Source organism: Sodiomyces alcalophilus (assembly GCF_042370955.1).
Source record: "Sodiomyces alcalophilus JCM 7366 unplaced genomic scaffold ACRALscaffold_1, whole genome shotgun sequence".
Taxonomy (NCBI): domain Eukaryota; kingdom Fungi; phylum Ascomycota; class Sordariomycetes; order Glomerellales; family Plectosphaerellaceae; genus Sodiomyces; species Sodiomyces alcalophilus.
This window is the reverse complement of record NW_027263532.1, coordinates 10,014,182-10,027,236: the sequence shown is the minus strand read 5'-3', so window position 1 is coordinate 10,027,236 and position 13,055 is coordinate 10,014,182.

The window sequence follows — 13,055 nt, the reverse complement described above, 5'->3', positions numbered from 1 at the left end:
ACCTATTTAGAGCAGGTTTATATAGAGCTTTCTGGACTAATCGAATCTCTTTCTTCTAATAAAAAGCGTTGGATTCTGTTTCCACTAGACTGTTCTACCCGGTTTCTATGAGCATAACTGCTCTTAGATAAGTCAGAAACGACGGTTATAATAGCTATAAAAGTGTAGAAAGCGTAAGTGGAAAATAATAATAATAATAATAATAACTATCACTTCTTTATTCAAGAAGTAGATATAGATGGTAGAAAGGAATTTAATAAACGCCTTCTTTTTACGCCTCTTTATAGGTATAAAATATAATATCAAGCCACCGTACACTTATAAATCTTAAGGCTCTATTAAGCGAGTTATAAGAACCATAATAGAAAAGCTTCGAGCTTTTCTTTTCTACTCGGGGCTACGTATATACCTTTAGGGTAACGCTATTTACTTAGCTATTTATATATATAACTGATCAACTAATTTAACTCTTAATTCCCGGAGCTTTTATAAGGTTTTATAAGGTTAGAAAGCTAATATTTATAATCTACGAGTTTAGAGTTCTATTATTTATTATAAAAACACCGACCCGAATATAAAGAAACTAAATATAAGAGCACTATAAGGTATTACTAACAGCGTATAACTCAAAGTACGTTATTAGGCGATCGATCTGTTAGTTTAATTGACTCTATGGATATGTCCTATTAAAGTGCTAAAATCCTGTTTTTATTCCTATAGCAGGCCCACTCCTATCTCCGGGCCCGGTATAACCCGTCCCGGGCCTGCTGCGGGCCAGCCTATACGATATACCCCCCTAACTAAATAACTACTTAGTAGCTGCTTAGTTAAAGTTACTTATAGGCGTCCTCTATCCGTATATCCTCTTCTGCTTTAACGTCCACGTAGCTTTTATCGAACTTCTTTTCTAGCTCCTCTAAATAATCCAGTAAGATCTCTTATAGCTTATTTATATAGAGGCGCACTTATATATCTATCACCCCCACCTATTTCCCGAAACTGATAAACCTTTCCCTAGACAGGACCTTCGTTAGTCTATCCGCGATTATCTTAGCGCTTATAACGTAGCTAACTTTAATCCTTCCGATCTGCTATGCCTCTGGTATTTAGCTATTAATATATATATCCACGTGCCTTAAGCGTGTATTTAACACGACGATGGTGGCTATTATAAGGCGTATCGTTTAATTATTATCGTAGCGTATATTTAAGTATTAATCGTTAAATAGTATACGTATAGCCTCTAATAACCTTTTCGTGAATATCCCTTCTTTCGCTCCTTATATTAGCGAGAGTAGCTCCGCCTCCATTATTAACGTTATGACCGTTACCTATTTATTAGCACGCCAGGCTATTATGCCTTTAAATAGGCGTATCGCGAAGGCCTAACTACTTTTACGATTAATTAAGTTATTCGTAAAGGACGTATCGGTAAATACCTCGATAGAGTCGCCTCCATCTAGTTCTAAGGCGTAGGTTTATACAGCTAGCATATATAGCATTAAGTGGTCGGCTACCTTATAATACTAACGGCTTGGGTTAACATTAAATCTATAGAGTCGAGACACTATAAACGCGATATCGGGGCGGGATATTATTACCGCGTATAGAATAAATCCTATCTTTCGTTAATAGCTCTTAACGGTAATAGACTTTCCTTTATACGGCAGCAGCTTTACTAGCTTTATAGGGCTTATAGGCTTAGAGTTAGATATAATGCATAATAGAAGTCCTATCTCCACGATATAATCGCGTTATAATAACTATATCTTCCTACAAGAACGATCCCGAATACCCTCAATACTAAGGAACCACTATAGGGGCTGCCCGCCTTATAGGGCGTAGTGCTTCCGGAGGCTCGTAATACCTTATTCTAACTCTTTCTTAAAGTCTTTCTTAAAGCCGATCACGACATTATCCACGTAGAAGAATAGGATTAGCTCACGGTGTATAAAGTAGCAGGGCTTCTACGGCACTATCTTAAACTCGTCTTTTAATAGCATTTCCATAATATACTTCTGCTAAAGCCACAGGGACTCCCGTAATCCGTATAACGCCTTCTTTAGTACTAATAATTAACCCGGCACTACGGTTCCGGGTAGGAATTATATATATATATTGTGTAATAAGGGCGCTTGAATAAACGTGTTAACGATATTATATTATATTAAGGATAGGTTAAAGCGGGCTGTAATCGGTATTAATAATCTAAATAAGCGACCAGCGAGAGTAGCTGTGTATATATATCCTCTAACGAGTCTTAATACTATTAATCTCCACGAACCATTAATCCGGCCTTATATTTCTTTGCGTAGGAAGCCGTGTTTATTAAACTTATAGGTTATCACCTATACATAACTAAGTACTAATACCCCTTCGCCTTATCTTTTAGGACCGTGATCCATAAGCCGATCCCTTTATAACTCTTTAGGTGATCCCTTTAGGCTTATTAGAATAGGGCCTCGTGTAGGTGGTCTTTAAGGTCTTGCTAGTTTTTTAGAGGGGCCGGCAGGCGCTTACGGTATATCTTATAAGGTCGGGGTATAGGAATCTCGGTCTTCGGCGTTATATTTCGTGGTCCTTTAAGTACCTTCTTAATTTTTAACTTTATTAGCGGCTTGCTATTTAATTTATAGACTAATAGAATATATCTTCTAGCGTTAAACGCAGAGATCTATACGCGATTACTATTATAGCTTCGAAATTTAGCTCCCCCCTGCCTTATAGGCATATGGCCCGTAGAAGCAGCCGCTATAAGCCCTGCCTAAGAGGGGCTTCCGGCGGAGTAGGAACGTAACCATGCGGGCGTTAATAATTAATCGCGGCCGTGGAAAAGTCCTTTTCTAGCTCCGGCCTCGTAGGCTCTATAAGCTCCTCCCTCCGTTCTGGCGTTATAAGCTCTATAAACGGTTCTACCCCCCGAGCCTCGAAGCCGGTAGGCGCAGCCCTTAGGAGAGGTTCGTTAACCTCGCTACCCGACTAAAGAATAGACTCGAAGTATGCTATTATATATATATTAGGCAATAAATCAGCATTATCTTACTACTCGCCTTACTTAATTATATATATATTTAGTAAGCGGATCTAATTAATAATATCCGCTAGCTTCTTTTCCGTTAATTAACGTATATCTTCCTTTAGGGCCTCGAGGCTCCCGGTAAAATACTCCCGTTTATTAAAAAGGACGTTATGTATACGGACGATATAGTTGCTTTTAATAGGTACCCAGATACGATAGATAGTAGTTAAATCGTAATAACGAGATTGCCGCTATAGGCTCGCGGCGCTGGTCGATTTTAAAGCTTTCTAGATTTAGTCAGGGCTGCTCTAGTTATAGGAAAGGCCTTATAGCTATAGGCTCGAAGGTAGGCTAGTTGCGGCTTGCATTACTAGAGGACTTTAAATAGGGTCTTCTAACCGAGCCGCTACTAAGGTGTTCTATTATATACGTAAACGGCAGATAGGACGACTTTAACGTATAAGAAATCAGGTAATCGGGAGTGGATTCGTATAGCTTCTACCTTAATCACGATAATGGCCCTAGATCTTTCGGTACTACCGCTTTAGGTAGGAGTATCTACTAAAGAGGACTCTAGTTAGATACCGAATGCCTTAGTTAAGCCCTATATTTCGAGGGATTATATTAGTTCGTTATTATACTTAAAGACCCGTGCCTAGCGGTTAAACTAGCGTTAAAACTATCGGGCGAATTAAGTAATAACTATATAGATCTCTAAAGCCTTCTTCGATTTTATAATATAATAGGTAATAAAGCCGTAATATCGATTCGTAAAGAATATAATCCGTATATAGCCTTCTATAGTTAGTGCCAAGTCCGTGAAGTCGATCGCCTATCTTTCGCCGGCGTAGCTAGGAGCTATTCGGGTCCGCCGACTGATTTAACGCGGGATTTTAGACTGGGCGTAGGCGTTATAATCCACCGTTCCTGGTTCTTTTACCTTAACGCCCTATAACTGCTATTCTAGTTGCCTTATTATATTAGGTCCAGCGTGCCCTAAACGAAGATACTATAGATTACCGTCGGCTTAGCTGGCTTTTCTCTTGATCAGTTTACGAAGAGGTTCTATCTTAGTAGTCTATATTCGTAAATAGACTCGTACGATATAATACTATTAGCCTAGAAGAGCAGTTATAATACGGGCGTTAGTAACTAAATAAAGCTCTATAACGGTTTAATCGTAGCGGATACTTAGCTTATAAAGGCTTAATTAATCGCGGCGTCTTATATAATCGTTTAGCCGTCCTAGTCCTACTAATAACTGTTCTAACGTATCTTCTTATTAGATACTAGGTTATAGATAAAATCTTCGTGGTGGGCTATCTTTTTTAGCCGGAACTTAAACGGGCGGGTCGTTTCTTTTATTTATATAATAACGTCTCTATATCCCTTAATCGGGATATTTATACTACCGGCGATTATAACGTTACTAGGGGGGGGGGCCGGTCTATAATCCGTAAATCTGCTTCTATTATAGAAAACGTGGGCGATGGCATCTAAGTCTAGTATAGCGGACTCCCGTAGAGGATATATAGCAGCTAAGAGGGTAGCCGCCGGAGGCTTAAACCGGCGTGACTCTATATCCGTATATAATTACGCCTCCTCTATAACTTCGTTATTATTATTATTCTAACTAGTCCTCTTTTTCTTATTACGGGATTTAATCTTCTCCATGGCTTCTCATAGATCCTAGTCTATCTTAAGGGACTTCTCCACGAGTCTCCTTATAGGGTCGTTAGCATAGAAGCCGACTAGCGCTAACGCTGGGAATAGTATCTGGTAACCTTATAGATTATGGCCGCGCCGATAGTATATAAGGTACTCGCCTTTATTAAAAAGGGATTATCTACGTTTAGAGCTTATACGGTTAGTTAACGTTCTTCTTTAAGGGTAGCCGTTATAGCTTACGAGGCTCCCCTACGCTCGCGCTCGCGCTCGCTTCTCTTAGCCCTTTATAGCCTATTATTATTATTATCTTCCCCTAGGTTAAGTGCCGGGAAGGCTATAGCCCTATATCTCCGAGCGGGTACCGTAATAGGGTATTATTCCGCCGCCTTCTTCCCTTCGGCGACGAAGGTAATCGCCCTTACCGACTTAAGGTCTAGTACGGCCTCCTTAATATCTACTTAGTTACGTAGGGTAGGTCGTATAACGTTAACAAAATCGTTAATCTAAATTTTCCGAGAGTTATTATATATCCTAATATTATAATAGTTTTAAAGTAGATCCTGCTAGTTATCTAGCTAGGCGGCCACTTTCCTAAGGTTATTAGGCGGCTTACACTATATATATCGTAGTTTTCCTAGCAGTCCTTTACGCGGGTCGCTATATAGGGCGCGGTGTCGGCTTATATAGCTATAAAAATTTCTTCCGGCGTGGTGTCCTTTTTTAAGGCCTTCCGTCTCTTCGCTGCGATAAACTCTTTAACTCACTTAAGTATAGTATTAATACCCTTCTAATAGGTGTTACAATCCTTACGATCATCTTTATATCGGCGGTAGTTTTCGGTATAGACGGCCTTGCCTGTAATAGTTAGCTCGGAGATGGTAATAGGGTGCCCGTTCACGTTAGCGATAGAGGCGTAGGAGGCAAATTCGGGACGGCTAGCTCGCTATAGGCGACGGATAGGATTATTAGGGCATAAGAAGTCCTAGACTCCGTTACTACGAACTCTAACTTTATAAAGGCGTCGCTATAACTCCTAGGTATCATGGGTTATATCAATAGTCGTATTCGAGGTTATAGTAGTGGTAGTTATAAGCGGCTAGTCACGAGTTGTTTATAAGGTAAGGCCGAATAATTGAATTATCTAAAGCTAAGGAGAAAAGGAGGAAAGGAGAAATCTCTATAAGTACTTACGATATAAATATAATATCGCGGCGACCCACTGGGTACGGGATATAATTAGTTAGAAGATCCGGTGCTCTACCGGATTATATCCCCGGGGTTAACCCGTAATATTACCCTCCTCCTCCCCTCGGTAAGTCGTTAATTCTTAGTATAGGTTAGTAAAGCGTATTATTTGATTAGATAATAACCCTTTATTAATTAAGCAACGACCTCTAATGGCTCTTTTCCTTCTACATAACCCTTTATAATTCCTTTTATTTGCTAAAGGGTACTCGAGGCGAGCCTCTTTATAGTTATACGATTAATTAATATTCTAAACGAGGATAGTATTATTATTTATAGCCGGGTCGCGTGGTCCTTCGTTTTATAAAAGGGGTCCTCATAACATACCTTCCCTAGCCGTATAACTTATTTATCCTAATAATACTACCTTCGCCGTCGCCTTTATACTTTTATTTTTCTTCCTTCCTTTAATGATATCTGTTACTACTAGCAGTACGTTTTCTATTGCCTCCGGCTTTATCTTATATCGTATTATCGTTCTAACCTCTTATTCCTCTTTATAGAAGATATTCAAGTTTTTAGGATTATCACCGGCCCCTAAGGTATATCTCCCGTTCTTCCTACGAGTTTAGTATAACTCTTACTAACTTACGTATCTTAATTACGGGCTAATAATAATAATAATAATAATAATAAAAATACCGGTAAGGAGGCATTTACTCCCGCCCCGGCTAATAAAGGGATTATTACCCCTACCTTAGCTATAATCGCCGCGCCTAGTTAGCCCGAGTCGCTAAGGCTAAGGGTAAGCGTTCCGCGGGCGATACCTCTACGGTGGTTAAGAGCCCCGTAAAGCGCGCTCGTGGAATAAAATAGAGGCCCGTTATTCTGACTATACCACTTGGTTATTGCGACTATAGTTCTAATTAGACCCAATCTTCCTACTACCTTATCAATCAATATGTTCAATCTACGTCGTTAATCTACGTCGTTAATCTACGTCGTTAATCTACGTCGTTAATCTACGTCGTTAATCTATATCGTTAATCTACGGAATAGGAGGCGGCGCGTTCGTTGTCTTGTTATAGGAATAAGATAGCCGTGGGCGTGGGCGTGGGCGTGGCCGGCGTGGATAAGGACGGGAAGAGGCGCTACTATTACTACTTCTATTAGCTCCGAACTAATAAGCTTATCCATTAATACAACGCAATTAATCTGCGCGATCAAATTAATCAACTTATAAAAAGACGTTAGTATGGTTTACGACCGTAGTTACTATATTGATATTCCGAAGAGTCTATCTACGTGCATTATATATATAAACTACAGTCGGAATAACCAAGTGGTATAGTCGGAATAACGGGCCTTATAAAATATCCTCCTAGAGGAGCCCGCGAGGACTTCTTCTATACTTATATAAAAGCAGTCGTCTCCGGCTAAGATACGCGGCGTTACCACGACTAGTTAGGACCCGGAGTAAGGTTAGCCGACCCTAAGTGCTATAACTACTCGAAGGGCGGTTATAAATACCTTCCTCCTCCGCCTAGGATAGCTAGTCCGTTAATAGTACTCCTAGAAGTAGTAAAGATAGTTAACGATAACTACTTTTATAGCCCTAAGGCGATAAAGGCGCTCGCGGCGGCTTATTCGGCCTTCTAGAAGGCGTCGGGGGTCTCTAAAGAGGCTTATAGCACTTGGTAAGAGGATAAGTCTATCTTAACGCCTATCGACGCGGGATCTAGTAAGCCTTACTTGTCGGTCTATATTACTACCTTCCCCCCGCGGGGACTCCTTTATCGTGGTAGGTAGATCTATATTTATCCTAGCGCCTCCTACTATTATTACGCCTACTCCTAGTATAACGATTACCTTTACGGGGGTAAACGGCCTATACCAGTTTAACTGGTTTATATAGGTAGTTAAGACTATTATAGGGGTTATAAACGTTAAGGTAAAGGACGTTAAGTCCTCTAAGGGAAACGGAAAGGGTAGGCAGGCCAAGGTCGTATTATTTATGCTATCTCCTATTATCCCTAAAAGCGATAATAGTCGCGAGGGCGGTTATAACGACGTTAACTGCTATACGGAAATCCCGCGTTTATAGCATCATAGACGTGTACAAACAGATTTTGTAAGAAGTGAAGATGTATTGTCTAAGTACAAACTCGTAGAGCTCTATAGGACTGCCGACTAATATCTATAACGGTCCTGCTAACTAAAAAGAGTGTGTATGACCAAACTAAGTATTATTATATATTAAGTGCCCTCCTCCGCAAAGTAATCGTCCCGATTACCACTATACTCTTTCGTATTCCGTACTCGGTTTTTCTCCACGCTAGTAATAAAGTTCGAATAGATGTTTATTCTTAAAGCACCATCATTATATCTTTACCGAATTCTTTTCCTTTTCTTCTATACCTCGGGGATATATAATTAATCTACGCTCCTTATACTTATAGTGTTCGCCGCGACGTGTTATAGGGATTATTCGGAATCTTCCAGCTAGTCTATAGATTAGGAGTTTTATCGCGATATATAAGTGGCTTATATTTACGAAGATAATAGCTACTACTACGCCGATTATAGCTTCATAGACTTCGGCCATAGTGCCTATAGCTATGGTTACGTTAAGGTTAGCTAAGTCGATTTCGGGTATACCGATTTGTTATACTTTAGCGCCGCAGTATTCTTCTTTAATTAGGCGACCTTTTTCTACAGGGTTCTGATTTACGTCTCTAGCGCGTTAATACTAGTATTCATCGTCGCTTAACTATTATCGACTTTCTTATCGATTTACTATATTTCCATTTATTATTTCTTATCGTTATCCTCTAGCTTATTAATTCTTATATGATTTCTCTCCTACTCTTTTAATATAACATTAGCCCTATAATCAAGTTACTTCTAAAAGTCGTCCGTCTATTACTTAAGCCTATTATTAAAGGCCTTAGCTCTATCGTCCATTATCCTCTTAAGGCGCTTAATATAGTTATTTAATCTTATATCCTATAAGGCTATACCGATCCAGGTCCTGGGAAAAGAGATATATATCCCCCCCCTCGATCTATATCTTACTCGCCTTATAGCTATAAGAGCCCTGGATTATTAAGATGCCGGAGCCGAGGCACTTATCCTAGCTAGTACCCGGGCCGTAACGTGGGTATTAGCGGCACCGAGGCGTCGCTACCTTACCTAGTAAGCACTTACCTGGCCCGCCTAATCCTTTACCGCCTAAAACTAGATAAATAACCGTAACCCGGATACCGCCCTCTAAGAGGAGTGGAAGAAGAGATAAAGGGATACTAGGACTATAAGGAACCCGACTTACGCCGTGGCGGTACCGGACCGGCACCCCTAAAAAGAAGACCTTTAGAGATATAGAGGCCTCCTAAAACCGTAAAGCTTTATCCTTACCTAGATCCGCTCTAAGAAGCTAGGCCTTAGAGCCTTCCTTTTTAAAGCGAGGGTGCCCGGCTTCGTTATAGCCCGGTGCCCTTACGGAGACGGAGGGCCGGAGATAGCCGGGTATATTATCCTATAGTGCTAAAACACTACCCTAGAGTCACGAAGAGACCTCTATAATACCGTGGGGAGGCCGATCTTAACTAAAGGAGACCTTTTTAATGCCCTAAGCTACTCCGAAAAGGTAAAAGTAATTACGAAATAGTTTCTACGCCTTAGCCGCCTAAACGATTTCCGCCTTGCCCTAGAAATTATAAGGAACTATATACTAGAGTCTCCGTAGCGGGATCGCCCTGGTATAAGATCCACGGAATAGAGATAGTACCTAACCTAGGCTCTTATATTTTATTATAGGGCCCTATAAGCCGGGACCCTAGCGGCACCAATAGGGTATAGTAGCTATAACCTTAACCCTCCTCCTTAAACTTAGTCTTAGCCCTTTCCTTCCCCTTATTATTATCGGAAGCACTATTATTATCGGTATTATATGCGCGACCCTGTCCCGTTATATTAGCCCCGTTTTATTACCGGGAGACCGTAGGGGGTATTTACGGTTACGTTTAGTAAGATAGTAATTATTCCCTTTAGCCGATTTAATCGGCGTTCTAGTCCTGCTAGAGTGGCGTTACCGTGGCGGCGGCCGCCGGGACGAGAGGGCCTAACGGCCCGCTCGAATAATGTTATTATTACCGTGAGTCGACCTTAAGCCTACCCTAAGTTAGCGTGGCCTAGCTTTAGCACCCCTAGGGTTATTATTTATAATCACCCTATTATCCCTTTTATTAATAGTCTCTATAAATTCTTAGTAGTATTTAAGGACCCGTTGCTACTGCTTTAGAGCCGTGGCCGGAACCTGCTTTAATTATTAGAACCCTATTCCCCCCGCTCCGGTACTACTAAGACTCTACTATGAAACCGACTTATATCCTTATAGGTCCGACGACTATTAGTATACTAGTAGTATACAGCTCCTTTTCCGGTGGTGTTAGTATATCCCTCTATATCCTCGGGCTTATCGCCCCCGAGGCGGATACCTAAGATAACTACGTAAAGTTAGAAACGTCCGCTTAGCGTTACCCTCCGGTACCCTAAGGGCACCCCCAGGAACACCTATGGCAGGACACGTAGAGCGCTAGCGTTATAATAACGCGATTTGTTAGCTCTTTTCTTTAGCTATTTCTTTTTAGGAGGTATCTAGAGGTAGTTAGCACCGAACCTAGACCTAACACGTGCCCCCCGCGGTATCCTCTTTACTTATATTAGCGACTCGGAGCTATTATTTATTTTCTAAAGTGTTATTCGATTAACTATAACCTATCCCGGTAGCCCGCCTAAAACCACCGATTTCCCGCTTATAATACCACTTATAAAATAGCCTAAGATAAGGCGACCCTAATTAGATTTAAAATCGTTAAACGCATATCGTTAATAATTATGGTATAGAGCCGGGAATAAAGGCGGGAGTAGATGGGCGGGCGGCTTAAAGGAAAACCTACGAAATTATAAAAGAGGGTTATAAGAGGGAAAAATAAAAAGAAGGGCAGAGGCCCTTAAAATTTTCAATTAACCTACCTATAGTTATAGAAGGCTGCCAAATTCGGTAGGTATATATAATAAAGGCAGGAGCCCCTATTAAAACCCCCGCCTAAAAGGAAGGCGTAAATAAAGCCGGCTACCCCTATATAGGGAGAGTTCCGGGCACACGGTACCGCGGCGGACTTTTTTTAGCCCCCTATATAGGGTGCCGCCCCCCTAGGCTAATATAAACCCCTAGCCTACTACCTTCCTATCAGCTACTAGACTAGAGGTATAATCCACATATGCATCGAGTCACTACCGGGGCCGTTAAGGCCCCGACCCGGCACCGACCCTAATAAGGAGAGTATAGGGGTTTTTCTACCCGAATAGGTTTTTCCCCCCTATAACCAGCTAAGAAGGACCGTATAGCCTAAGCAGGGCTCCTAGAATAGAATAGCTAGGATAGCGGAGTAAGAGAATAAATAAATAAATAAAAATCTTATATCTATAGCTTTTATCTTATCTATCGTTACGAAGTTTACCGCCGGCTAAGTTATCGCGCCTATATAAACTAGAGTAACGCTTAGCGGTTATACCGCGGGGGTGGTGGTGGTATTAGGATCGGTGGCCGTTTTCTTCTTTTTTCTAGAGTTCGAATCTATAAATTCTTATAAATCGCTAGGGGATACTAGTCGCTTCCGTTATCTATTAAGCTTATCTTTTTATCGCTATTATGTAATCTAGTTAACGATAATATCCTGATTTATCACGTTTAGCTAATCCGGCCCGATAGTCTCCTTATCTCTAAGTGCTAGTACGATAATATAGTGCTTAATATATAATCTTCTGGCTACTAATGTATTCTTAAGTCTAACCACTATATCTATATAGTTAAAGAATATCGATCCTAATAAGTGATCGACTTTTACCGCTATATACTAATCGATTACTCCCTCCGCTCCCGCGATAATAACCGACTAATCGGTAAATATCTGCTTTACTGGGTTATTATTATTAGTCTATTACGTCTAGCCTAGCCTGGTTATCCACTATATCACGGCTATATTAGCGGATAGTTATACGGTCGCGTTTAATTAAGGTTTAGGGGTTTATTACTATTAAGGATCCGGTTATAGGCTAGTCGTTAAATCGGGTACTATTATCTATGACTATTCGGCCTTAGTAGTCGTCTTTGTATTATCGGGGCCGTTATCGCTATAACTATTATATAGGCTAAAGTTATTATCTCCATATAAATAAACGCTACTATCCGATATTACGAAGTTTATATAGTCTATAGTCCAGAATCTATCGTGTTCCACCGAATTACTGTCCTAGGAATCTATTATAAACTCGGGGTCCTCCTAATATCTAAAAGTCTTAGTGTTTACTAACGCTCTTTTAAAAAGCTATAGGGCGTTTTTATCCTCTAGAAGGTAGTCGTTATCTCGTATACATTTCTCCACGGCGTTCTACTGATTCTGGTAGTCCTCTATGTAGCGTTTTACCCCGTTCGTCTAAATATAATATACGGCCTGCTAGGCTTTAAATAGATAAGGGCTTATATCCTGTTTATTAATAAATTTATTAAAGTTATCCACCTTCTTAATAGTACTACCTATTATAATCGTCTAACTCGTGCAGAATACTATAGTTACCTTCCTTTCCTAATTATTTCGTCTCTATTCCGCGGATAAAAACAGCAGGACGTTATAGAACTACTCGTATAAGCGGTAGTCTTTATAAAGATATTTCGAGACTTTACAGAATAGCCTAATATTCTCCTTGGTCTTGTTGAAAATAAACTGCTATTCGCTAAGGTTCGCTAAGATATCCCTTTTTACTATCTTAGATTATAAGGTCGGCTGTGTTCGGGGCGCTATAGTTAATGTATTCGTTTATAGAAGGCTAGAATATCGGTTATCGTTAATATAAAAGTAATTAAAGTATATCCGGTACTATAAAATCCCGGGAAGTTAGGTAAAAGATATAAGTTATCGTTAAAGTTTTTTAGGTTAGGGAACGTTTTATTCTTCTGCTTTATTCTAAGTATAGCTAGGTTAAGCGAGAATAGAAATTAATATAAGAGATATTTCATTACGCCTTCTTTCCGGAAACGGTAAGTCGTTTCGCGTTCTTTGTTTTATTTATATAGTCTTTATTTTAGGGAATATAATTACGCTTATCTTCGTGTAAGTCGTTT